Source organism: Ambystoma mexicanum, chromosome 2p (assembly GCF_040938575.1).
Source record: "Ambystoma mexicanum isolate Mex_15411 chromosome 2p, UKY_AmexF1_1, whole genome shotgun sequence".
Lineage (NCBI taxonomy): Eukaryota > Metazoa > Chordata > Amphibia > Caudata > Ambystomatidae > Ambystoma > Ambystoma mexicanum.
Window position 1 is genome coordinate 810,799,791 of NC_090923.1, and position 27,266 is coordinate 810,827,056.

A 27,266-nucleotide genomic window follows, 5' to 3' on the forward strand; every position below is an offset into this window, starting at 1 on the left:
AGACTACTTACTATCAAAAGCAACAAGTATAATACAATACACTTTTACCTGAACAATGTTACTTTTACCGCCCACCGACCACCGGCAACTCGGCTAAGCGGCCAAGCGGTACTTAGAGCGAGTACTTGTTGCGAGTGCGTGCGTGTGCACCGTATATATGGGAAAAGATTTGGTTGGAAGTCGAATTAAGCGTGAGACCCAGCCTGTGCAAATTAGGGCTGTGTGTTGGACGCTTCAGAGGGTTTGCAGGGTCAGCAGCTTCTGCAGTTTTCTTCTGGATCCCTGACAGACACATTTCACTGAGAGACAGATACTTCTGGGGGACCACATTTCTTTAATTCTCTTCTCAATATACAAATATCATTTTAATGAGTTGAGATTTATACGCAAAATGTAATGCCTTATTAATTGAGCACTTGCTGTTAAGTCAGGAGCAGTCATTACACTCACTTATGAGTAAGCCCAGTAAAAAGGGTAACTTTCTATTTAGGAAACCTTTGGTTATAGAACGTCTAAATGACCAATTTATCCAGAACGGTACAGTTACATCATCATTCCTGGTGGGTGATCAGAAAGTCCAATCAATTAAACAATTTAAAAGAAAATATGACTTGGACCTATATAACTGAAAAACAGTGTTCCAAACTTCTCATTTCAATCGTTTCCATCGCTCAAAAGAAAAATCAAAAGCCAGTATTGACAAATTGTTATCAAATGTGATGAATATTATTTTATCTGTTCAATGTAACATGTTTAACCACTAGCCGAGACAATATTAACAAACTATAATACTTATTTTAGAATTGCATTCACATCAAATCTATTCAAGACAAGCTTAAATAACGTAGGCAAAACAATGTAATGTTATTGAACAGCAATCCTTCAAAAGCTCTATGATGTTTAGGAGCACCCAAACCACCATTAATATGTAGATAAATGTGAATGGATCATGTTTTTAGCACGAAGTTTGTCTTTAATACAGGACCACAACCAACATATTTCCACATTATGGGCTATGATTTTGCAGTCGTCCTCAGGATCCTTTTGATTGTAAAGTCATCCAATGCGACCATTGCGTCACGCAAGCTAAAATCAAAGACAGAAAGGAAAAACATTCAGTGATTTGGGCCTTTCTCAAGCAGGCTAAGAAAACATAGTACAAGAAACAGAGTTTGTCTCACGTGACCATACTATTGTTGCATGTCTTATGCCTCAAGTACTAGCTAGGTCTAGCACTTAGAAGTAACTACGTACTGCAGGTAATCGATCTTAATGTGCAAAGAAAACAAATTATTAGGAGAGCACAGGGGCAGTGGTCTGTAAATACGGGTAGACTGTACCAATGCTTCTTTAGTAGGTTTAGACAGTTATAAGCAGGTAGCTATTAACTATTGTGGTTCAGAGGGAAATCGGATATACAATTAGTATGAAGTTTTAGTGCACCATGAAGTCCCACAGAACCTCTAGGGGGAATATAATCAGAGTTGATAGCTACTCATCTGTAACAATAGCAGGCCCCTCCCCAGGTGAGGGCGGGATAGCCCAAACGTTTAATTTTTATTAAAATAAAATGGTGCTGCTAATTCTGTTTCTGAAAGGGAGGTCTGCTAATGAGACTCCCCTTTCATAAATGCTCCAAGCCAACATTATAGTGCACAAATGCACCTTTGCTGGGACAGCCTCCTGGGGCCCTGTCACAGGGCTGATTCAAAGGTCACATGTGCATTCCTGACTGCTGCTAGAACACAAAGTTTTTAAAGGCAGAGGTGGCTACACAATCTTCTGCACCTCCATTGTGAAACTTAATTGTAGGCATTAGTCAGTCTGATGACACATATATTTTTAAATATAAGCTATGCCCGGTAAGTGCCATGGTGAATAATAAGAGCGCACAATTATATAGCCACACAATTTGATATTACACAAGTGTCAGCTCTGTGAGCAGGGCCCAGGATGTTGCCCTTTTGATTCTCCTTAAGGATGGGTAATACCTTCCCTCAGGTTTCCTGGGAACTGGTGCCTCAAATGCAGCAGTGACATGACAAAACCACTCTCACACCAGAGTTTTGACCACTGGAGTCCCTTTGAATTCAGAAGGCATGGTAAGGGGGAAAAGTTAGAGTAGACAGAAGGGAGAGGTGGGCTGAGAGATGGGTCCCACCATCTTGGTTGCTGTACAGCCTCTCTTCCTTTTCCTGTCCCCTTCATGTCCTGCAGGAAAGATACTCTGGGTGGGATGTCATAAAGCAAAGGGCACATGTTACAACAACCAGGAATGAACCCCTTACAGCAGACGCACTTTGATCAATCCACTTTGACATTTTACCTCTATGAGGAGAGGAACGCCCCCTCATTTTTGTATTAATCTTTGGACTCTTCCAAAGACAGCTACTTCAAAGTTCTCTGCCATAGAGGTGCAAACAGAAGTCATCCGAGGCAAAGGAACGCTCTGTGTCCTAACCGTACACTGGAAAAAGATTAAAGGAGTGGTTGCTATTGAATCAAGGCCTCATTGCTGGTAGCAATTGAATCAGGGCCATGTTCACTGGGGGTGAAGAGTCCACTGTAGGTACAAACCTAGCTCCCTGGAATGGGAGTACATAACAGAAAGACTCACCTAGTCCTTGGAAACCCTAGACTGGGTCTCCCAGCAACTACTGAACCAAGGAACTTTCCCCCGGCACACCCTGCATCTCTGAACAGCTCTGACATTGGTTTGGGAATTGTTGCCACCATCCCAGCTGTTTCAAGAGAACTACCTGAGTCATCCTTGACCTTCACCCTCAACCGCCTTCACTTCTGAGTATGCTCGATGCCAAAGGTCCACCGTCTCTGCATCTGAGACCAGCCGAGTTCTAGCATCCCAAACTAGACACCCCTGCTTGGTCACCAGCACCCTCAAACTCCATCCTATGCCACGGCAGTGCCCTGATACAGTGTGGAGCTAATCGAGCCACTCACCACCGAAAGCAAAGAGTAGACTTCTTCATCCCGAAGGTCATTGAGTTTTCCAGCGCTGCTGACTCAACACTGCTTGCAATTCCCAGCCTCTTTAACCCGTAAGCCCATGCCACTGCCGAACAGCACTGCATTGCTGGGGCCTGTCACCGCCACTCCACAACTCAACTCCAAAAGTGCTCAGACTCCTGGTTCAAAGCATAAAAGCCTGAGTTAACGCTGTCGGGCACCCAAGGACAAAAATAAAGGTACTGTGAAGAAGCCCTGTCTCCCTGGTCCACTTTTGCTGACTTTTAAGCCCCCCCCCCTACCCTTTTCTTCAAGGACCTAGCTTTGAACATTGAAATTGTTGCCCAATCTGATTACTTGAACACTCCATCTCATCTTTTGGGAGTGCCCTTTCAAAAATGTCTGTTTGCTCTTCGTTTCTTTAGAGGGGTGGGTTTTTCTAGTTTTTCCTAATGGATTGTTTGCATTTCATGCTTTGATGTGCAGCCTATATTTTCACAGAACGTTTATTGAACATTCTTGAATTTTACAACTATTGTACTTCGGTTGTTTGGGTTACTACTGTTATCAGCCCACATACCCCCTGAAGGTAAAGCCTGCCGTCAGCATGCGCCACAAACTAGGGCGTTAGGGAGGTATACCTTTGAGGCTGTGCCTTTTTCATCTAAATGAGCATTGCTGGTTTAGTAATATTGTGGGACTGAGTAGGCAGTTTAGCCACTACTCCTCCCTGTACTCTTGCAGAAGTAATTTTGTCCTATCTCCACATCACTTATCTACAGCATGTGCTGTCTTAATCGTCCAGCATTGCAAGGGTCTAGTAAGGATTGGACCTTCTGCCGATCTCTTGGCTGACCTCAAAGTCATCTGTAAGAGGGTCCTGCAGAACATTAAGGACTGGCTTAGTGTTGGGGCACGGGACCCAGGAAAGCCCACATCTAGACTCAACGGAGCAGAAGAAGGACTTGCTTCATCCTGTAAACTGTATCAGGGAGGAGTGTGGTAACACTTCCAGGACTTTGGAACAGTGATGGTGGGGACTCAAAAGCCTGACCAGTCACCCTGAGATTGGGAAATCTGTCAGAGACATTTGTGGAGGAAGGCCATCCCATGTTTTATTATTTTTTGGGAAAGATTATATTTACACTTAAGTGCGCCCACTTTTGTACACAGTCCCCAATAGAAATCGTAACCTTAAGCCCTGGTCTCTGCGTACTTCTTGGTCCCAAATGTCCAATATCTAACAGAGGTCACATACATGTTGATACGGCATTGATATGATCACCTCCATAAAAAGAACAGTATCTTAGCTCACCGCTACTTCTGTGGGGGTCCCAGAGATACATTAGACAGTCACCATAGCAGCTTCACTTGCAAAGCAGAGCCCATACCTCACACGAAAGCAAAGCAGAATGAGAGAGACTTGCAAAACTGAATGATACACACCTCAAGTACAGAAACACTTAAGACAACCAATCCCTGACAAGAATACTATCCTGCATGGGTGTAGGGAAACCTGGCTAAAGTGAAGAGAGGCCGGGTGTATAAAAGGCTATGGCAGGAAGCTGAGCAGGTGTTTAGAGTGAGTTGGATAGCGGAAGAAGCACGCTGAGAGAGCAGGGGGAGAAGTCGGGACCAGGAGGAAGAGGAGCGCAGAAGAGGACTTGGAACAGCCGAGGTTAGAAATAGAAGTTGGGAAGAGGAGGATCATCAAGGAAGATGTGACAGAGTGCAGAAAAGGAGTGGCAGAGCACCATTAGTGGAGCAGAGGAGGTGCAGGGCACACAAGGAGAGGAGAGCAAGAGTGGATCTAGATCAAGTGGGTCTAGGTCACATGGCCTAAGCCGCATCCGTCCTTTCAATCACTGCCTTCCTGTTTTTCCACCCATTTTCTCTACCTAAGCAGCCCTCCAGCCTCTTTTCCTTTGCAGTTGGTGAGCATGTGCAAGTGGATCTAGGTCACATGGCCTAAGCCCCACCCACATGCTTTGCCCTGCCTCTTCCTTTCTGCTCTTAATTCTTAGATCAAGGGCGTCTCTCGCTGGATGTCCAAACTGAAGGGCAGATGAAAAAAAGGGCAATTCCTGTTTGGACTGGGAGGACCCATGGCCCAAACTCCTGCTCAGACAACAGGTAAGCATGCGCTGACATGTGTTTACTCCCTTCGTCTCTGCAGGCTATCCCCATCATCACCAGGCAACGCTAACGTCAACAACATTGCCCCTCCTCAAAGGCATGGACACTGTAATGCAGCAACTACACCCACATCAGCCTCAAGCCCATCAGCACCCCCTCACTGTCCACAACACGGATGTTGATGCTTGCCAACATCTGGTCAGCTAGCACCCATGCAGCAGACATCGCCGACCTCATCATCACTCACAACCTTGATGCCATCTTCATCACCAAAACCTGGCTGACACCCCCCTCCACCCACATCCTAGACGTCCTAGTTCCTGATGGTTACAGCATCCAATACAGAGATCGGCCGAACAAAACAGGCGAGGCCTCGCAGTCATTCACAAGAACTCATGGCCCTGCACCAGACTTGACGTCCTTCAAAGTCCTCTCCTGCCACTTCCCGCTCTTCTTGACAGACACGGTCACCTTCCATCTCATCTACAGACCACCCAAACCCAACATTGCCCTCATCAGAGACTTCACCGACCTGATCACCACCATGTCCCTCGTGCGCGCCAACATCTTTCTAGGCGACCTCAACCTCCCAGGTAACAAGGCCACCAAACTGATGAAGGAAGCTCCCCTCTGCCTTCTCGACACCCTCAGCCTCACAAAGCACATGAAAGACCCCAACGCACGGGAAAGGTAACATGCTCGATCTAATCATCACTGCACTGCCTTCCCTCCACTACAGCTCTCCTCTCCTGCTTGACTGGTCTGACCACCGTGCCTTTCAACCTCCTGCATATCACCCCTGTCAAGCACTCCCAACACAAACCCATCAGGCAAACCTTCAGGTCCTTCAAGAACTTCTTGGCTGAAGCCTTCACGGCAGACCATGCCAACCTCCACCTCACATGGACTGAACACCCCCAACCGAACTGTGTCTATTTACTGGAAGCACTCAATGCCACCTATCGACCGACACGTGCCTCTGAAACAACACACCTGCAAACCAAATTGGTGAGCACCCTGGTACATGCAAGAACTCAACCTCAGCAAAAGAGTCATCAGGAAACAACAGAAAACCTGGCGTTGCTCCAGGACCACATCCGACCTGGCGCTCTTGAAGGAACTCTGAACAACTCGCCAACAACGAATCAACACAGCCAAGGCCTCCAGCTATCAGAACACCATAGCAGAAGTCGACAACCAAAGCAGAGTCCTCTTCAAAGCTGTCAGGCACTGTGTTAACCTGCTACCCAACCGTACCATACTACACTCCATCGAAAAATCCACTGCCATCAACACCTTCTTCATCGACAAAATCAGCCAGATTCGCCAGCACATAGACACCAGCTCTGCATGCACAGACCCACCTCAAGTCCCTTCTCCCAAAATCTCCACACCCTGGACAACATTGAAGACACTCTCTACTGAGGACTTGGTAGAAACCATGGCCGCCCTCAAAGCCACATGGTATGCAGGTGACATCCTTCTAGCATCTATCCTCAAGACATTCCCTGCTGAAGCTCTTGTTCCCTACCTGGAGATCATCAACAGCTCCCAAACTCAAGCCACCTTCCTATCAACCCTAAAGACATAAAAATCCTCCCTCTGGTAACTATTGCCTCATACCCCATCTTCACTTCCTAGGTAGGATCATTGAGAAAGAGGTAACTGCACAACTGCAGCAACACATCAACACCAACAATCTGCTTCACACCTACCGGGGTTCATACCCAGATGCAGCACGGAGACGACAACCACACAGGTGGTCGACGACGTCCTCAACATCCTTGATGACAGCAACCCCTGCCTCCTGGTTTTAATTGACCTCTCAGCCGCTTTCAACACAGTAGATCAACAGATGCTCACAGACACCCTAATGAAGCACATGGGGATCAGTGACCTTGTCCTAACTGGTTCAAGTCCTACCTCGCCAACCGCCTGCATTTTGTTCAGATGGACTACTTTAGATCGCTAATGCTGCCCGTCACCTGGGGAGTCCCTCAGGGTTCTATCCCCTCCCCAGTGATCTTCAATCTATACATAGAGCCACTGGGAGTCCTCTTAACCACAAACAACATCCACATTCACCAATATGCCGACGACACACAGCTATACCTCAAGATCAACTCCATAAAGGACATCCACAGGCTCAAAGACTGCCTCTCGCTAATCCAGTCTTGGATGTCCAGTGCATACTTGAAGCTCAACCCCTCCAAGACCGAATCCCTACTCCTCATTAAAAACACAAAACACCCAGACATACAGACCAGGCTATCAACCATGAACCCTGAGGGATTCACACCCGAGCTCACCTCCAGCACCAAGTTCCTCTGAATCGACATCAACAAACACCTCTCCTTCAAGACAAACATAGTTAAGAAAACTCAGACAGCTTGATATCAGCTCTCCCTCCTGCGGAAAGTCAAGCCCTTCCTTCTTCCGGATAGCTTCAGATCCACCGTTCAAGCATTGGTCTTATCCCACCTGGATGGGGGCAATGCCCTCATCGAAGGGCTCCTGTCATCCTCCTTTGTGCCCCTGAGAAGTGTCCTACATGCCTCATCAAGGGTCTACGCAGATTCATACACATCACCCCGGCCCTGATCGACTTTCACTGGCTCCCACTGCATGCACAAATCACTTACAAGTCTTGCTGCATCATCTGTAAGGCAGTCTTCCTCAAGTCACCCAGCTACCTTGAATAGAAACTCAGTATCTCTGGTGGACAGCACACCACCACAAGCCTTCTCTGCCTACCCCCCAAGACTATAGAACCTCCTCCCCGTCAGCATCAGACTTGCCCCATGCTCCTACAATTCAGAAAAGAACTCAAGACCCACCTCTTTAAGGAGTCTCTCCTCCTGAACACCTATGCCATCACGTTGCCCCCCGCGCCACCTGACTCACCAGATTCCTTCCTCCCCTCTCCTCCCCACCACCATGTAAAACTGCACCCCTCCTCTGTGCCCCTCTGTATCCTACCCCACTCTGTATATCTGTTCTGTTGTTACCTCTGAAAAGCGCTCCGTTATGCATTGGTACTGTTGTATACCTTTGTAAAGCTCTCTGTTGTGTATCTGTATTGTTCTTTTCCTCTGTAAAATGCTCTGTTGCTTCTCGAAGATAGGTCTGCGCTCAATAAATACCATAATAATAATGAAAAGAGAAAAGTCAAGGAGGAGGTTGGAAGAAGTTGCCAATTGTAGTGGTTACAAATCTGGGCATTAAGATTTCTGCATCCCTTTCAATGTTGGCACAGATCAGTCGCATCTGCCAGACTGGGCCTTAACATCTGGGGATTCTTTGTAGAGTCCTTGGCTACCTCCCAGTTCACCTACGGATGTGGGTGGTGGCCTCTTTAGTGTTGAGTCGTATCGACTATTGCAACGCTCTCTTTCTGGCCCAGCCTCTCTTTCTCATACATCGACTGCAACTGCTTCAAAATTGAGCAGCCCGAGTGGCTACCGGGTCTCCTTATCGTGTTCACATTTCCACAGTATTACGGTCTCTCTACTGGTTAGAGGGTGGTGTTCAAGTCCTTGTGTATTGTTCACCAGGCTTTTTGTGGACAAGGACTGGAATGTGTAGGGGAGAAAATGGATCGCTATGACCCAAAGCGAGCAAGGCATCCTGTCTGTTTCATTGATGGTCTTCTAATTGAAGTCCCCCAGTTTCGACTTTCCCGGATCGGTGGATGTCCTTTTTCAATCGCTGCTGCTAAGCTATGGAATCATTTGCCACCTTCGCTTAGGGGCACCGAAACCCATAATCAGTTCCGCTGCCTATTGAAAACGTCTCTGTTCTTTTTTTTTTTTTTTAAACATCTCTTTATTGATGGTCTCAACAGTTACAACAGCATTCAATTAACACAACATATGGTCCTTCATATAACAATATTTCAACCAGATGTTTAAGAGTCTACAGCTTACATAGTTGTTTCATTGCCCGAGAGCATGTCGAATAGGTACGCCCTGAAAGGGCCCCAAATGTCTTTAGGTCGGCTCGTACTTGGTAAAGTTAGCACGTATTGTTCCTCACATTCATTGATATAAGTTAATTCACGTAAATAAGTGTTCATGGTGGGGGGGTTTGGGCTTTTCCATACATATACATTTCTTGGCAATAACACATGATACATTGAACAGTCTTCTAACTTTTTCAGAGCATTTCCCAATATCCCCAAACAAGTATTTTTGTGGGGTCAGACACGGGGAGATCTGCGTGATGTCTGTCAACATGGTTGCAACCCTCTCCCAAAATCTTGCCACAACCGGGCATTCCCAATACATATGATAGGATCCCGCCTGGGGGGTCCCGCATTTGGGGCAGTTGCCAGGATCATCAGGTGTGAATTTAGCGACTTTGGCAGGGGTGTAGTGCAATCTATTAAGGATTTTAAACTGTATTTGGCGCAATCCCGCATTGAGGGACACCCTTTTTTAAGTGCACAATATCTTTCCCATTTGTCTTCAGGTATCTGCATTCTCATATCCACTTCCCATTTCTCTTTCACTCGATTGGACGTGGGGTTGTGGGTTTGGATTGTTTTATACAATTTAGAGATTCCCAGTCCTCCCCGGGTTGTAACTAATTGTATGCATGGGTGGGAGGGAGGTTCATCAGGAAAGGATGGCCATCGCGCTTGATATGCGGATCTCATTCAGTAGTATTGTAACGTACGGAGCGGGCCTCCTCCCACGCCCCTAGTGAATACTGCAAGGGTTACGAACTTCCCCTCTATGAACATGTCTCCCATGGATGTAGGGGGAACATTTGGGTAATTCCATAGCGGAATTTCAGGGTTGTATGGAAGTTCTACTATTTTCAACTTTTTATATATAGCCCCCCAGGCCCTTACGGTGCAGCTCACAGGGTCGGAATCACAGGAATCCCTGTGTCTCGTATCAAATATAACGGATCTAATGTTTGTGGGTACAGTGGTGTATTCCTCTATCCACGTGTGGGGTGAGTTGTCCGCTTCATCGTACCAGTGTTTTGCAAACTGTGCTTGCGCCACCGTACAGTAGAGCTCAAAATCTGGTGCTGCTATTCCCCCTGTTTCGTACGGTTCTGTCAACTTTTCCCAGCATATCCTGGCCACCTTGCCGTTCCATAGAAACGACACTGCCATGGATCGCAATCTGGAGAAGAATTCCTTTCCTGGCCGTATAGGAATATTTACAAATAAATATAGTAGCTTGGGGAGTACAATCATTTTGAGAATGGCGATTCTACCGTGTAATGAGATTGGGAGGTGCCCCCAGACCTGTAGCTTGGTGCTGAGTGTTTGTAGCGCCTGGTCATGGTTATCAGAATATAGAGTCTGCCTGCTGTTTGAAACCAGTACTCCCAGGTATCTGATGTGTCGCTCCGACCACTTAAGGCCGCATGTCAGGGCAGGGCGTTTTGTAGAGGGGGTAAGCGGGAACATTTCTGACTTAGTATTGCTCACCATATATCCAGAGTATTCTGCGAATTCACTAATGTCTGCCATGATGGGGGCTGTGTTTTTGTCTGGCTCGCGTACATACAATAGTGTATCGTCCGCGTACAACGATATTACCTGGGTGGCTCCTTTCAGCGTTATACCTTTGTTTACATGCCGCAACCGCACCGCCGCTGCCATGGGTTCTATTGTTAAGGCAAAAAGGATAGGGGAAAAAGGGCACCCCTGTCTGGTGCCTCTGCCCAACTCGAACAGGTTAGATATAATTCTATTTGTGCACACCCTTGCACCCGGGGCAGTGTATAGCACTCTAACAAATTTAATGAAGTAGGGACCCATCCCAAACGACTCAAGCACCAGGAAGAGGTACTCCCATGAAACTGAATCAAACGCTTTCTCGGCGTCTAGGGACACCGCTACTGCTTGTTTATTCGGATTTATTTGTGACATTATGCCGAACAGCCTGCGCAGGTTCAAGACAGTGGACCTTTGGGGAATGAACCCACTTTGGTCTGGGTGAACCAGCGTGGGCATTAAGGGTAATACGCAATTTGCTAGCACCTTCGCAAAGATTTTTGCATCTACGTTTATCAGGGATAGGGGCCTGTATGAAGACATATCCTGTGGCGGGGGTCGGGTTTAGGCAATACTGTGATTATAGCTTCTCGCATTGTCGGGGGCAACATTTGTTTTCCCAGGGCCTCTTCCCACACCTCTAACAGCACGGGGACCAGTTCCTCCCGAAATTCTTTGTAAAATTCAGCCCCCAAACCATCCGAGCCCGGTGCCTTGCCAGATCTGAGCTCTTTAATTGCCTCTGTGAGCTCCTCTGCCGTGACAGGCTGTTCCAGCAGCAATCTGCTTTCCTCTGGGAGTTTGGGGAGATTCAACATAGCTAGGTAGTTTTTAGTCTCAGCAGGGGATTTCCTATACTTGTTCGTATACAGATTTTTGTAGAATTTAACAAATTCGTCATTTATACCCTGTTTGCTTGTTATTATCTCATTTTGTGCCGTTCGGATCATAGCGATCGGGGTAATTTGTTTCTCATGTTTTACCAGGTTGGCCAGCATTTTTCCTGCCTTGTTACCCTCCCCGTATCTGCGAGCCCGGCTAGGGGCTGCTATATATTGCATGCACTTCCCTAGCTGCCAGCCGGTCAAAATCTCTAAGGGACTTGTGGATTTCCGCCAGAGTGTCCCCACCATGTGTGCGGCCATAAGTTTCTTCCAGTGTATTCAGGTCCCTCTCTACCCTCTCCAATTCACAGCGTACTCCCTTCAGCAGACCAGCGGTTTTGGACAGCAGTGCACCCCTGACCCAGACTTTGAAAGCCTCCCACACTGATGATATGTGATCTACGGACCCAACGTTGTCTGTGAAAAAATTGGCAATTTCAGTGTGTAGAGTTTCAACTACATTTGGGTCTTTCAATATGTCTCTAGGCATTCTCCATCTCCTTGTTGGTCTAGGGGCATCTTTCAAAGTGATCACCAGTACCACCGGGGAATGATCCGATAGTGTGCGAGGAAGGATTTCGCAGTTCTGTAGGGCATGTGCTAAGTTTAAGGATACAAACCAATAATCTATGCGCGACTCACTGTCGTTTACGGAAGAATAAAATGTAAACCTCCTATCGACCGGATGGAGCACCCTCCAGGCGTCCTGTAGGAACAGTTGCGAAATTATCTGCTTTAAAGTTAGTGCCACCCTAGGAGGTGGCCTAGTTACCTTGACGGATCTATCCAAGGCCTGGTCTAATACAACATTGAAGTCCCCACCCCAAAGAACAGTGGTTGCATCGTGTTTGGTGAGCAAATCGAGCATTTGTAAATAGAAATCAGGGTCGTCTAGATTGGGTCCATAGGTGTTTAACAAGGTTATATGCTTCCCCGCTAGCTCCCCCCAGACCAGTACATACCTTCCCACCGGATCCACCAGGTGTCCCTTGGTTATAAAGCTCAGCGAGCTATGTATAAGGGTGCAAACCCCCCTAGACTGTGATGAATAGTCCATGTAATAGCGCAATTTGCCCCATTTGGCCAGTATTCTCTCATTGACCAGGCCCTGTGCATGTGTTTCTTGCAACATTAAGATTTGAGGCCCATGCCTAGTAACATAATTACTGACCTTCCTAACTTTCATTGAATTATTAAGGCCTCGGACGTTCCATGACATTAATCTTATCCGTAGTCCGTCTCCCATTTGGTGTGTGTATACATCATACTTGTACAGAAGTGACCTTGTGTAACCCAGTAACCAGCCTTTGAATAGCGCCATTGTCTGCGAGACCACATTTCAATTAACCTACAACATCCATCAATACAAACTTTCCCACCAGGCTCAAACTCGCCTAGGTGGTCGCGGTACCGAAAAACATCCCCACATTCCCTATCCCCCCCTCCACCCACATCAACCACCCCAACTTGACGATGAACCCTAGTAACCGTTAGGAACATTCCTGAGGGTGCTTCGTTGCAGTCACAAGGCCACCCGACCGGGCTCACGACCACGGGGCCGACCACCTCAGAAACATCAAATATTACTTGCATTTGCCGGGCTATTCAGCCAAGTTTCAGTCCTCCACTGCAGGCGGGCGTCTTCCATTCTGATACGGCCCTCTGCCCCGCGGGGGCAGCGGAATAGTGGCTTCCACATAGGCTTAGGCTGCAGCAGGATTTTCAAAGAAGTGCGCCCTTCCTCCATATTGGATTCTCAATTTGGCCGGGAATATCAGTGCATACGGGACCTGCCGCGCTCTCAGAAGTTTTTTGACTGGCTCATACGATCTTCGGCTGGCCTGAACCCCAGTAGCAAAGTCCGGGTAGATGTGTATGCGACTGTCCTCATACTGCAGCGTGCCAAGTTCTCTTGCCTTCCGAAGGACCGTATCTCTGTCCCTGTAGTTGAGCATTCTTGCAATAATTGTGCGGGGCGCTGCCCCAGGCTTCGGTACCGGAGCCAGCGTTCAATGTGGACGTTCAATCAGGAAGTGTTCTGAAAAGGAGTCCGCCCCAAACAGGGTTTTGAAGAGGGCTTCCACCCGTACTTCCATTTTGTCTCTACCAAATGACTCTGAGACACCAACAATGCGCACATTATTTCTTCTCAAGCGCGATTCCAGGTCTTCGCACTTGTTTTGTAATTTGTTCAAGCTTTCTTTGAGCTGGGCAATGTCCTGGTCATGGCGAGCAACCGTGTCTTCGGCAGTACCAATTCTGTTCTCCGCCTCCGTTAGTCTCTGCTCATGTTTGTCAGCTCTAGTCTTCAATGTGCCAATGGTCATTACGATGTCATCCAGCTTCATATTCAGCGATAGGAATCCATTTTGGACTATGTTAGTCAGGTACTCAACCTTGTCCTCGCCCTCTATACTGGGCACAGGGCTAGCCGCCAGTGCTGGTTCAAGTTCACTGCTTCCCGCCTGGCTGCTAGTGTATGAGTCCATTGGGCCTTTCTTTTTGGCGCTCGCTCCCTCCGCCATCTTGTCTTGCTTCCTCGTGTTTCCCATGGCCCTGGAGACTCTTGGCGGTCTGGTCCGGCCAAACTGAGGGGATATTGTTCTTCACCGTAGTTTGGGGCCGTAGGAATATGAAGTTATCACCTACTACTCTGTATCGTCGGGCCACCGCACCTCAGTCACGGCTCTCCGCCAAGTCCAGTTCATGCGTTTATCTTTTCCAACTGATTGCGCTCTCCCACGTTTCTTACTTAAGGGTACACTGGCTAGACAACTGTGTGTTCTGCGTCGCGCTCGAACCGTCCGACCTCGGATCTTGTGTCTGCCTCCGTAGCCGCAGGCCCCTCAAGCGCAGGGGACTTCACCTCTCCAGCGCTCAGCCAGGCGGCGCACCGGGAACAGTCCTCCCCCGGCAGCTGCAGTGCCGACTCTGTCCCTATGTGTCCGGATCGTTTTCGGATTTTGAAGGGCCTTGTGTCTACCTTTGTATCCGCCGGCCCTCAGGTGCTTGGTTGCGTCACCTCAGGCAGGCGGCGCATGGGGAGCGGTTCTTTTTTGGGCCTCTGTAGCGTCGATCCGGCCCCATTGTGTTTGGATCGCTCTTGAATATACAAGCAAGGTAGTATAGGCCGACCAGCTCGGGGCGGGCCGCCGCAGTCTTGGTCTGCGCTCGCTACGTCCTTGTAGGCCTTCCTCTCTATGCCCCCAGCAGATAGAGTGTCAGCGGCTCAGCGCTGCAATGTCCTGGTTCCGGGGATCGGCGCGCTCCACCGCTCCTCCCCGCGGTGAACACCAGGTCTCGTAACTCCTCAGCCCAGGCACCTATCCCTCCAGGATTTCTCGTGCGGGTGCTTCAACACCCACGGCACGTCTCGGTGTGGTCGGTATCCTGCAGCGTGCTCCGAATCAGGATTTTTTCATATAACGGATGATTCTCGGGTCGGAGTGCTCAAATCAGGCAGCCATGTTTGTTGTGCGAAACAGCACCCCGAAAACGTCTCTGTTCTAATTTAGGTACCCTCTCAGCCTTCTTGTTTTGGGCTAGTGGCAAGATGCCTTTGGGCGGACGTGTGCTGTATAAATACTTATAACATAACATAGAGAACAGAGGTGGAGGAATATCAGAGGAATATGAGGGGAGGTTGGAGAATGGATCCAGTCAGGACCCTGAGAGTTAAACAGAGAAACTGGTGAACCCTGTGTCAAGGAACGGTGAGCCAGGCCTGCATGAGGAACAAACCTGTGTCTAGGCATGTTATTTATTTATCCATTACGCTATTTATATAGCACTTTCATCCAAAGCTTTGAACAAGAACACTTACAGTACAATAATAGTGAAAATGGCAATGTGCATGGAGCAAAGAAATAACTCATAAAATAGACAACCTTGAGCAGAAATAGTTTTATGAAAAGGCCATCTGCAAGAAATTAATCTTAAGCCGTTTCTTAAAATGGGCGAAGTTAGGACAAGAACAACTATCCAGAAGTAACAGATTCCACAATTTAGGGGCTAAAAGTTGAAATGAAGGGAAAACGGGAAGGTGCACCGGATGGAAATGAGACAGAAAAAAGAAACTGAGAAGCAGAGATAAGGTCTCTTGGTGTGCGGGGGGTGATAGAGATATCAAAGATAAGGAGGGGCCAAAGGATGAATACTTTAAACAGCTATACATAGAATTGGGTACTCCAATCCATGGTTAACCGGAAGCGAACAAAGACAAGTTAATTTGAAACATTAGAAGATTTTTTTTTAAATAGTGCAGAATACAGAACTGAATATAAAGGATAGAGTGTATAGTTAGGAAGGCACACATATAAGGGAAGACAGTAATTAAGAAGGGATAAGACAATAGTTTGCATCAAAACATTCACAAATGTAATGCTTACCAAATGATGATTTTTTATATTAAGCAGATGAAAACAACAACAATTTGAGCATGTAAATTGAAAGACAAATGAAGGATAAAGACAAGATTATGAGATTGGTGACTGATAGAAAGCTGAAGCGGAGGGAAAGAAATAGAAGATGGTGAATAAGTCAAAGGAGAAGCATGAAACAATGTTTTTTCATGTTAAGATAGAGAGGATGAGGGCAAACATGATTAAAAAGCAGAGTGGCAAGTAGAAAGATGTTGATGAATACAGCTATCAAAAGAGGAACAAGCAAGAATAATCTGAGCACCGTTGGCATAATATTTAGCCTGAAAACCATGGTCTGACAAAGAAGCTAGAGATAGCTTCTAGAGCATAATAAGGGCGATCCTGTAACGGAATACTGAGGGATAACACAGCAAAAAGGATACGACCATGAAGAAGAACCCTTCCAAAAGACGACAAAAGAACTATTGGACAGATAAGAGGAAAACTATGGAGAACCATATCAGACATCCCAAAAATGAAAGGATAGAGAGTAGAGTGAGGTGATCAAGTGAGGTGATCAACCATGTCAAAAGTCTGCTAGTATCTAATGGCCAAAATAAAATAAAGTATAAGATGATAGGCATGACGTATTGAATTTGAAACAGATAAAAAAGCAGTCTCATTTGAACAGTCTGGGAGAAAACCAGATTGGCGTCAAGGAAGCAGATTGTGCATATTAAGATAGGAATAGACTAAACACTCAAGCTGTTTTGACAAATAAGGGAGAAGAGAATTGGGACAGAAGTTTGAGAGTTCAGCTGGATCCAAAGAAGAGGAATAATAGTAGCTAGTTTAAACAATGAAAGAAACTGACCTGTTGATAGAGAAAGATTGAAGAGGATAGTTAATACTGAAGCAATTTAAGGAAAATCCTGAGATGGCTTTTAAACGAGCCGCTAATAAAGTTGAAAAAATATCCCAAGTCCCTTTTCAACGCGCCTATTTTCTACATACATTTACCTTCTATGTTCTCACAGTGCCATCTAGAGCTTTTTACTTTAATGCAAATCCTTTTCTACAAATATTTCGACAGTAGTTGCTTTCCTTTTACCTATCCTGACATATATTCTTCCTGCACTTGACCTAAAAGGTGACTTTTAATTGGTGGGTTACTCTCCCTCCAACCCCGCCTCCCCTTCTCTCATCAGCCTCTGAAGCCTCCCTTAATCCCTTATATGTTTTCTTTTTAAAACTGTACACTTTTTTCACACATGTATATCAAATCTGCAATACTGCATTATTGCCTACATTTCATTATTCTTTCATCCTGTCTTTGTTTTTTATCCTCTTATTTTTGAAATTCGTTATTTTTACACCTTCCATTATTCTCTCTTTATTTTCTTCTGCAATTTAAATACCGGTTACCAGAAAAGCAGGCTTCATTAATGAAGCAGGAAGACGATCAGAGAACAAAGCAGTAGGACAAGAAGGGGCAATAGAAGAAAGAACATCGCTCTCAGAAATAGGATTAAAGGTAAAAAGGTGTTTGGGTGTAGGCAGAAGACTAGGAGGAAGGAGGATGGAGGACAGGGACCAGAGCAGAGCCCTTCAGGATGAGCATGTTGCAGATCATTGAAGTTGAGAAAGAGTGATCTGGAAGGCAGTAGTGCCAGGACCCTAAGTCGTGGAGCTAGAAAGTGTCCTATATTGACAGTCAACAAGAACTTCAAGATGGCCCTTGTCTGTCGGATGCTCTGGAGCCTTTTGGCCAAGACGTATAAGTCAGTCTTAGACAGTTACCCAGTGGAGTCTTATGGCGAGCTGCAGTTCTCCTACTTTGTACTCAACTGACAAAAAGGTCCATGGAGGAGCCAAAGTAAATTACAGGAGGCAGCAGACTAAGGCCCTCATTACGACCCAGGCGGTAAGGGTTTACGCCGGCGTAAACATCGCCGACCCTTACCGCCTGAGTACGAGTTCCCTTAGCGCCATGGCGGATTTAACACCTGCTTTTAGCAGGTGTTAAAATCCATGGCGCTAAGGGACCTTGTTGTTAATTACGCCACCGTAATTTACGGTGGCGTAATTAACGCCTTCCCCACTCCCATTATGCCCTATGGGGCAAAAATGGGAATGGGGAAGGGTAAATGGGGATTGGGGACTTACCGCCCCGCCAAGGTCGGAATGGGGCGGTAAGTCCGCCAACCACCATGGCGGAATTGCACCCTTAGCGGCATGGACCATGGTGCTAATAGCACCATGGTTCTCCGCCAAGGTCGTAATGAGGGCCTAAGAGACTGAGTGACCCAAAAGGAGCTCTGAGCTTCCCAAGAGACTTAAGACTATTTTTCATCTGCTTGTTCAGGAGACAGCCTGAGATGTTTCTGGTTTTGTTGCCTCTTTCCTTTTTATCAAGGGTCAGTCCCTTTGCACCGGAAAAAGACTGGCAAGCTAGCCCCCAGAATCACTGGCCAAGAAAGTACTTTGAGCTTCGGAATGACCACTGTCCTGACAAGCAGAGAACTCAAAGAATATTACTACTGGGGCTGAATGAAGGTCAGGCTCAAGGACTGAGGCTCCATGGTTGCTTGAAGGAAGGGGCACATAGAACCAAAGGAAAAGAGCTCCTATTTAAGTGATATCACTTATTATTTTAACCACGCCCATGCCCTTATTATTACATAGAGACACCTAGTAGAATTTTACATGAATCAGTTACCTCTTGTGCCAGATTGTGTTCATCCCACCAAGACTTCATGACACACCTCAGAACCCTTTTCACGATCACTGTGCCAGAGGGTATCAACTATATCCCAGGATGTCACACAGATCTGCACAACAATAATCGAAAGGTCTAGCTGCCTAGTTTATAAGTGACACCATTGTGCCAAGCCCGACAACAGATTATAGAATTCCAGGTACAGATGGCCAAATAAACATTCTTCGGTAAATGAGAGGAGAAGACCAAAATTACCCAATGTTAAATTTTGAATATTTGAATTTTGAAGGATTTATACTGCGCACCTCACAAACTAAGGCCCTGATTTATGGATTATTTGCGCCGAAAAAAACGGGATTTGTGCGCCATTCTGCCCGCAAATCCCTATTTGTTAAACAGGGATTTGCGGGAAGAATGGCGCACAAATCCCGTTTTTTTTGGCGCAAATAATCCATGAATCAGGGTATAAATCGTATTTGGCCGCTGTTGTATCAGGTACCATTCATCTTGCCATATTCTCACTTTCGTAATGTTATTGTTGGTGCCAAATCCTATGTTCCCCATCTCTAGCAGAACAGGTAGGTCTTGAGGGCCTTACGAAAGCTAGGGAGGGTTTTCATCTTGCGAATCTCTTGTGATAGTTTATTCCATAATCTGGGGCCGTAGACCCCGAATCTGCAATCCCCTTTACCCGCGCACTTAGTACGTGGTACTTGGAGCCGGTTCTTGTCAAATGAGCGCAATTGCCATATTGAAACATGACTTTTGATTTTGTCTGATAAGTATCTTGGCGCTGTTGTACTGACACATTTAAATACAGACAAAGAATTTTGAAATCAATTCGCTCTTTCACCGCTAACCAATGTAGGGATCTTCTTAGGTCAGAAATGGGGGCTGATTTTTTTACCCTGTACACCAGCCTGACAGCTGCACTTTGGGCCACTTGTAATCTTCGCAATTGACAGGCTTGTATACCTGATAGCAATGCGTTGCCATAATCCAGTCTTCAGTTGACCAACGTGCCTACTACCACTGCTCTATCTTCATTCGCAATAAATGGCAGGGAGGCTATCTCTCAGAAGACACAGGGAATGGAATGCAGACTGCACCTTTGCACCCACCTGTGCTCCACATCCCATATTATCCTCCCAGACACAGCGCAAGTTCTTAATTCTTTTCGCGAAATTCAGCTGTGTCCCTAAGAAGCATGGTGACTGTAACTCCTTCCTATCCTGCAAATGGTACTTGGAGGCGAATAAGGACAGCTCTGTTTTACCAGCATTCAGCAAAAGCTGATTAGCGCACATCCAGGCCTGTACTTCTTGTAGACATTTTTCCACTAGCTCAAACGTGTCCTCTGAATTCTGTACCCTCACGAACACCTGAGTATCATCCGCATACGAATGTCACTGTATGCAGTGCTTCCTCAGTATGCCCATGAGCAGTTTAATATAAAAGTTAAAAAGCAGAGGAGAGAGTGAGGACCCCTGCGGGACTCCACACTTTAGTAACACAGAGTCTGATAAGAAGTCTCAGAGCCGGACTCTTTGTTCTCTTCTTGTGAGAAAAGATTCAAACCACTGAAGAGCTTGTTCCGTTACACCTCCTACCTCCCTCAAGCGTTTTAACAAGATCCCGTGGTCATCCGTATCAAAAGCGGCGGACAGGTCTAACATGATCAACAAAGACATGTCCCCCGGGTCCGCTGTATCCAGTAGATCATCCCAGACCGTCAGTAGTGCCGTCTCTGTCCCAAAGCCCAGTCGGAAGCCGGATTGTAATGGGACTAGGAGATTATCTCGTTCCACATGTTCCTGCAGCTGAGACGTAACGACTTTCTCCAGAATCTTTGCAGCCCATGGTAAACCTGCTACTGATCTATAATTCTGAAGATTCTTGGAGTCCAAGTTGCCTTTTTTTAGGAATCGGGTGACCAAAGCTTTCTTCAAAGTTTGTGGTACTACACCTGATATAAGGAATTTATTTACAAACTTCGTGATGAATGGAGCAATGTCTGTGGCCACTCGTTTAGCAACTGAAGATGGGATAGCAAACAATGCATCATTGGTTGCCTTTATACCAGAGAGTAGTGTACAAATCCTCTCCTCCGAAACTTCCATAAAAGCAAAAAGCTTCTGACCGGACTCGACATCTGCCCCAACGTCCCACCCCTTTCAACATCAGTTTTGTTACATACTGATGGTTTCTGGGGCCCCATGGCCTCTGATCTAGTTGCCTCTGTTATCCCCCGATCTTCATGGAGATTCCTTAGTTTAACTTCTGCAATCTTTCCTTGTATCAAGTCAATTTTGTTAAGGAAGTAGTTATTAAGGGTGTCAGCCTGTGCTTGTGCCGTTTCTGGTGCTGCTGACACACACCCAGGATTCCCTAGCTGGGAAATCACTGCTTACAGTTCAAAAGGCCTGTTTATAACATTATCAATTTTCCTAGTCAAAATTTTGATTTTGCCCCAAAAATAGACTTTCTGTAATCCCTTAGGGTGCTCTTGACCTGTTCTAAATTACACCCTGCAAGACCTTTTCTCAATTTTCTCTCGACAGATCTCAGCTGTCCCCTTTTTTTTAGCTAGATCTGATAAAAACCAGGGACTAGTGGCTTTGCTAGCCATTTTTTGTTGGTGAGGGGCCTGTTCATTACAAAGTCTATCCGTAATCTCAGTGCCTTTATTGAAACATTCCTCACATGGCAGGGCTTCATCAATTTGGGCAGGAGTGTTTTTCAAATACACCCCTGAAATCTTCAATAAATCCTTGGGCTTGCCATACTGGCCAATCCCACGATGTATATGCTCCTTCAGGTTTTTTTCCAGGCAGTGTCAATTCAAACACTCTGGCATAGTGATCCATCCATGATATTGGGATTGTGTCTCGGAAATGTGTTATCTCCCCTCTATATATCAGGACATCCAAACAATGACCCTGACAATGTGAGGGAGATGAAACTAAAAGTTCCATAACATGTGCATCCAAGATCCCCATTAGTTCCTTACCATCTACTGATGTCATATCCTCAGCCCATATATTAAAGTCACCCAAACATAACGGCTCGTAATGCTTACTATTCGTGTCTGTCAGGAAGAAATCTAGATTATCCAGGAAAGCCCGTGCTGGGCCAGGTGGTCGATATCCGAACAGAATTTATATAGTTCTGTTTGGGGTGCACTCATGCATGTCCTATCTGGGTGTCATCACCCCATTCTCAAGGTTGCAGATGTGATCATTTCAATGGTGCTCTTATAATGGCTGCTATGCTACCTCCCCTTTTTCCAATTCTATTAATAGTTTGTATCAAATATCCTTGAGGAACTAGGAGGTGATACATGGCCTGTGAAGCTTCATTAAACCATGTTTCCGTCAGGAAGATACAGTCCAAGTCCTGCCACACAAGCTCATGGATCTCTATTGCATGCTTCACTGCAGATCTAATGTTAAGTAGCATGGCTCTAAAAACCTGTGTGCTATTATGACCTGTAGTGGTCTCCATTTTCTTGATCATTTCAATCCCCAAATTCCTAATTTTATCTTGGTATAATGTAATGGATACTTTTCCTTTACAGATTCTTAGTCTTTGAATGATTTCCCTAGAAATGCCCCAGTAATGTTGAATACAGTGCACACATATTTTACAAACAGAGCTTATACAGGACTGGTCCATTTTCTGCCCTATCCCACCTCACCAAAGGAGTGACTCCCATTACAAAGAGGGTATATTTTATGAACAAAGGACATTTCAAAGGTTTGGTTGATGAACACAATGAAACGCTGCCTTTGAATTGACAAATATTAGGAACAGCACCAATTTCCGAATGATAAACATCTGAATTAGCAGATATAAATGAAACATCTGATCCATAGCCCTCACACCAGCTCGGAATACAGCTTGGAAATAGGTTTAAAATACTGCTTTCCTCCACCCATGTTTCAAAATGTTTAAGGTGTACCATTTCATACACATGTCTGAGAGTATGCCTTTATGAAATGGGAAGGTAATCTCCCTAGTCATTCTTGTCTCTTTTCTTATACACTGGAATAATTTCAGCACCATTCTAGATTCCTGATAATCTATCCTGCTCATTTAGTGTATTAACACATCTTATCGAGAAATGAAACCATATGCATGGCTCCTATTTAAAAAGCTCAACTGCAGTTTATCCAAACCCCGGGCCCTTCATGAGTACTGTAATTTAAAAGCCATTTTCACATCAGTTCCTGTAAATATACGTTTTGCTGCATTAGCTTGCTAAGGCTTGCTTGCTACCAAAGCAGCAGTACATACTACAGTGGAACTCAATAGACTAAACATATATTACTCTTGGAAGCATTTGAGCCCCTGGTAGGACAGAATACTCTCCTCCAGCACAGAGAACATGTTCTGGGGCTCTGGAGTACCATCTTTCAAAATGCTTTTGGTCTTGGTAATTTATGGCATGCTGCAACATTTCCAAATTATTTTCTGCTGCACTGTTTTTTCTTGAGGCTACAATTGTTTTGCAATCAGCTCTCAGCCTAGGGATTAAACCTCATATGCCACTGGTTGGTAACTAAGATCCTCTTACACTCACGTTGTCGTCTTGTTGTAAATCACTGTTTACTGTCAAAAGGCACCCCTATATGTTTTCATTCTAATATAAAATCATCTATGGAAACATTTTAGGCAGTCTGTTCAACAAGATCTTTTCTCAAGTGGGGGAAAGCAGTGTATGTATATCTGAGACCTTTGCTCTGTGATCTAAATCAATCTACTTGATCCGCTTTTGATTGTTACAGACACACAGATCATTAGTCATCAGGCGATCCATTTGCACAAGAGCACATAGCCACTGTAACTTAATTTTGAGTTGGGTTATAATCACTATGGAAGCTTGTAACAACGCAGCTCAGATCACTATTTTTTTCCACCCCGCCACATTTACAAAGATATACAATATAAATATAAAGAGTTCCCATTTTGTAGGTTGGTTGCACTAGTGAGTCACTCGGCAGGCAACTTTTAGCACGCTCTCAGGCCTAACTCTAACAAGGTAAATTCTTGTTTAAAGACGTTGTGATATTGATAGCATGGAGGCTCGGCTAATACTGTTACAGGGCAAATCCTCTTTTTGGAAAAAGATTTCATATCATGGTGCTTAAAGGTTTGAACTGGGGATTAAAATCTCTAAGGAACATTATTTAAGCAGTACCCTCTAGATCAAGGGTCTGAAACCTTTGACTCCCCAGATGTTTTGGACTACAACCAGCATCAACCCTAACCAGCACAGTCACTGATGAGGGATCATGGGATTGTGATGTGTATATATTCTTGCTCTTAATTCATCCATTGTGTCAAAAAGGTAATACCTCTGGTCGCGTTTGGCTGATCAAAGATAAATATTTTACAAGAGAAAACTTTTCCTGGTAGTACAAGCCATGATGTCTGGGGATCCAGAATCCAGGATTATTACAGAAGTATTCTGACTGACACCTATCGATATCACCAAGACCCCACTAGGAAATCCAACATATTGGAATGCGTTGTCGTGCAAAAAGAAAATGTAATCTCATCCATTGTGAGTTATAAGAAGCGGGTGCTGATAGTTAGCAATTACACATGATTATGCAAACAAAAGACAGATACCAAGCTAATGCAAATAAAACCTATGGAAAATGCTGTCTTTTTCGTCTCTTTGCAAAGGTCAGCTGCTATTCAGAAACACTGGTCTTGCATTTAATTGCTCAAAGACAAACATTCATTCATGTCAGTTTATATGTGCACAACCAACAGCATAACTTTGGCTTTTTTTAGAGTAAACAAACTTGACTGTCAGTTGCTACTGATTACATGAATGATCATTATCTGTTAGGATTGGACTGGCTAACAGTGAAACATGGGTGGGACAAACTAATCTCATGGGGAGAGACTACTCTTGTGAAAAACAACCAGGATGGACTACGGTAAAGGCACCAGAGGATATATCACTACATCCTGAGAAAGCAGAGCATGGAGGACCACTAATAGCACAAGACGAGACCTGCCTGGGTAAGAGAGCAAGCAGAAAATGTAATGACTAGACCAAAAATGTAATCCCAGTCAATGGGCACAGTTTTGCAAATTCTGATTTTCAATGCTGCTTCAATAATTTGGAGGTAAAACTAAATTACAAAGCTAAACTGTCTCAGAAACAAGAAGCAAACAGCTTTTGGATGTCTTCGCCCTAAGACAGTAAACTGGTCATGAACCTAAAACTTGGCACTTTGCCAATTTTCCTAATTCTTTTTTGAATATTTCAATATTTTGGGGGCTGAAAGAAGCCATTTGTACCTACTTTTACAGCATATCATTTTCTTTTCCATGGTTGCACCATTAAGAGACACTATGAGGTATTTTTGTTGAGTCAGGCTTTCAACTTTTGCTGTGCTGGTCAAACACTGAGTTTCTCGTGGTAGGAATTTTGGCACAGCATCCAAATATAACCTGTGTTGTCTCTTTTAAATCCTCCTGCAGTGGATTCCCCTTGCCAATCGTGCTTTGATGGATGTGCTTATGCTGCCCAAAGAAAAACAAAAGGCAAGGGGAATCCATTGCAGGAGGATTACAAATGCTTACCGTGTTCTTTTCATCCATGGCTGTAGTAGGTTGCTTTTGGGTTATTCTTAGTTAATTGCACATAGAAGCAATGGACTTTTGACAAGAGATTTTTTTGTAACCCTTTCCAACTAAGGGGTTATTCAGAGGTTGGTTTGTATAGCACCTCATCTGTTCCCTGGCTTGCCAATCCACCGCATCACACGTGTTTAAGTTTTACTGTGCCCCAGTGGCCACACACACACAGACATGCTTGATTGGTTGTAGGTAGTTTTAACAGTTTAGGATTGAATAGAAAAGTTAAGATGCTGAATATATACTCAAAATTACGTTGTTGCCAACATTGGGAAAGGTATATAGTTTGACTATACTATTTACAATGTTTAGATATTATCTCTACAAAGAATTAATATACATAGATGCTAAACAAGAGAGAGAGTGGTCTTAATGTGTTTCTATTCATGAATATAAAAGACACTATATCACAAGTGCAAATACCTGTTGGTTTGGTGATAAAACTGTGTAGGGAATATATTGATATCATCTAATGTTTATCATTTTCCATATACGGTTCCCGGTAATAGAACTATTTACCCATATCTTTACGAAGCCCGAGTTCACTTGTGGCCTTTTGGAAGCCTATAAAAACCGACCTCTTCAGATAAGGGGAGTATACTCCTAAGCAAACTCTCTGTCTATGTTAATAAGGGCCATTGGTGAACATCCTGCGCCTAGATGCAGTTAAATCTGTCCGGTGCACAATAGACATAACTCAAATCAAATCAAAATTATATGCACAAGAGTAATACATATTGTTACACAGACACTGTAGAGGTAGAGCCACAACAATACTGCAGCCTGTAAAGTACCCAGGGGTGGTAGTTTCTCTTGAACTGAAGTGCAGAGACACAACTTTCTCCAGAGCCTTGCTTCTGGTACAGCACTACCAGAGCCCCAGTTAAGCACTTTGGTGTGGAGGTTAGGGTCTGGCATGCAGGGTATGATTTAAATCAGGACACCTTCAGAGGCACTGGTCTCTTTTCAAAGCTCCCAGAGACTGAGTTTGTACAGAGGGAGCTTGTATCCCTGCTTTACTGTGCAGGGTGTTTTCTGGCCCATAGGACACTGGGGTTTCCCGGTAGGAACTTGTAATGGCACCTTGTCACATGAACCTGCCCTCAGAAGGGCTGCCTTGTAACAGAGGGCAACTCCACCACTCGAACGACCACTTCTGTAGTTTGGAGACTCCCTCAACTACATAACCCTTTTTTGTATGCACCAGCCCTGATTTATTGAATGGAACTTTGTGTGAGGAGGAAAAGGGCAGATGCCATGGATATAGTTTAGAGTACGATTCCAACTACTGACAGTTGAGAAAAGTAGGAGATAAGCACCTTTCTGTCTTCTTACTTAAGGGGATGCAAATGCATCTCCCAATTGTGAAGAATATACATGTGTGGAGCCCATGAATCGGAGGTGTGCCCTTTCGAACGTGTATTGGCCCTATCTCAGATTTAAAGTACATGTCTATTTATTGTAATTCATTGTTGGAGATGCAAAACAATGACCACTCATACTGCTTTTATTGGCCTGACCTCTTTTTAATGACTTTGAGTTTAAAGTACAGATTACTTTAAAGTAAATGTAATACTTTTTCTTCTGTTGCGACAGAGGCAATATCGTGCACAGGGACTGAAAAATTGCCTCTATTGCAGCAGTGTTTGCTTACACAGGAATCTGTTCCCTCGGTTTGGGCCAATGCATACCTGTTCTGGATTCCTACTAGCAAGGTTCCCTTAGTGCAGGGGAATCTATTGGCTGTTCCCTCCCTTGAGCTTTTCTGCTCCCTACCTTCTTTCAGCCTCTAGTCCTGGAGCTTTATCATAGTCTTCCGTTTGGAAGAGAGATACTATGGGAAAATTGGTTGGAACATTCTACAATATTCATTATATTTATAACTGAGCCATCCCCAGACTGCTGATCAATGCCAGAAATAAGGTCAGGCCAATTGACTAACTGGATTTCTGCACTTACAGGTCTTATGTTTGCTCATGGGCCAATAGCAATGCATTCGTTTTTTTCCCTTGTAGCACAAGTTA

At 45.0% G+C, this 27,266-nt stretch overlaps 1 long non-coding RNA gene across 8 annotated transcripts in view; it reads right to left on the reverse strand.

Annotated features, from left to right (window-relative positions):
* Window positions 1–704: 704 nt before the first annotated feature.
* The window catches only part of LOC138566816 (uncharacterized), a 355,734-nt gene continuing 329,172 nt past the window's right edge, over window positions 705–27,266 (reverse strand). For all 8 annotated transcript variants that reach the window (XR_011302025.1, XR_011302019.1, XR_011302021.1 and 5 more), the window contains one exon: window positions 705–1,086. This is a non-coding gene — a long non-coding RNA (uncharacterized lncRNA). The remainder of the gene's footprint in view (window positions 1,087–27,266) is intronic.